The 1537-nt window shown below is 58.9% G+C and overlaps 1 pseudogene; it reads right to left on the bottom strand.

Annotated features, from left to right (window-relative positions):
* Positions 1–355: 355 nt before the first annotated feature.
* Positions 356–1350, bottom strand: LOC115293492 (annotated as a pseudogene).
* Between the last annotated feature and the right edge of the window lie 187 nt (positions 1351–1537).

Here is a 1537-nt window from a genome sequence, read left to right as displayed (position 1 = left end):
AGTTTGCACTGGTTGATTTATAGGGGTGGAAAAAATTTTCCCTTTTCCCTTCTAGGTTCTTTGGCTGATCTAATTATTAAATTGACATAAGACAGATTAACAGGAGAAAAACATATTTCATTTGTACATAAGGGAGCCCCATAAAAATGTGAGACCCAAAGGCAATCAGGCAACTGAGGCTAATATGCTGCACGCATGCGTGTGTGTGTATGTGTGTGTGTGTGTGTGTGTGTGTGTGTGTGTGTGTGTGTGTGTGAGACTAGACAGGAGGATTTACTGGCAGCAGAGGAAAGACAAGGAGGTCGGCAGACATGGTACAAGGTACCAAGGACAGCAGAGAGGGCATTGCTGTGGCTCAGGCCTCCCCACCCACCTTGGGGTGCTTCTGCCACAGGCGTTTGTCCAAGGTGGTACCCGGACCAAAGGACATGCAGCAGTGGTGACACTCACGGCGGTGCTGCCCAGCCCCTGACCGTGCATGGCAGTGGCACAGAGCTTGCTGCTCTGGGCAGAGGCATAGGATCAGAGCTGGCAGGCGCGGGCCGCTGACCCGTGTGTGAGCTTCAGCACACTGTCTGGTTGCTGCTGTTGGTAAAGTGCTTCCCGTACAACTCACAGCTGACTCCCAGGATCGCGGCCCTGGCCCTCGGCTTTGGCATCTTCTTGGGGGACATCTGGCTCTTTGCAGATTCATTTCTCTGTTCTGCAGTGGGAGCTCCCCAATTGGCCCCGCACCACCAGGAGGAGCCCCAGGTTCCTGGACCTTCGCTGTGTCAGTGGCTCCAGAGCCCCCACCTTCACCCCTGCCCCACAGGGTGCTGGCTGGGGCAGCAGCTTCTGCAGGTGGCTCCAGAGGGGCGGTGGCAGAGGCCTGTTCTGAGATGGCCCTGTAGGGGCTCTGAGGCTGCAGCTGCCGGTGGGTCTTGGGCAGCTGAGTTTGCTGCTCTTGGTACAGATAGGAGGACGCTGGTCACAGGCATGGAGCCACGCGCCTGTATGCAAGCATGTGTGCACTCGGAGATTACGGAAGGAACCGAACGGATTTGCACACACCGGTCAGGTGGGGCACTGCCGGGGTGACACTCACTTGGGGGCCCATGGCCTCAGCTGCGGACCCCACCTCTGCCAGGCCCAGCCGCCGGCACTCTGGGACCTCAAGATCTGTCTGGTGGGTGGATGGTCCAGGGTCCCACTGGGGACTGAGGCCGTGGAGGGGGCACCCAGTGCAGTGGCGGAGTTCACTCTGGACCTTCCTGGCATGGGCACTTGTTTTTGGGGAGAACCAATCCAGCTGTAGGGGCCACACACCTGGCTTGGGCTTCGCTTGATGACAAGGTCCAGCATTTGCATCTCGACGCCTGTGCTGGCTGCTGGCAGGGCATCTTCTGGGCAGGGTGTGCAGCTGGCCTTGGCAGGACCTGGGTTGAGGGCCAGGTGGGCTGGTGAGTGGAGGCCGCCTGGGCCAGGTGCACTCAGACCCAGGGGCTCAGGGGAGTTAGTGGTCTGGGGCTTCAAAGGGGAGAGGAGCAGCTCACAG

This window comes from Suricata suricatta, chromosome 6 (genome assembly GCF_006229205.1).
Source record: "Suricata suricatta isolate VVHF042 chromosome 6, meerkat_22Aug2017_6uvM2_HiC, whole genome shotgun sequence".
Taxonomy (NCBI): Eukaryota; Metazoa; Chordata; class Mammalia; order Carnivora; family Herpestidae; genus Suricata; species Suricata suricatta.
The sequence above is the reverse complement of the archived record's forward strand: the minus strand, read 5'-3'. Positions and strand labels throughout refer to the sequence as shown.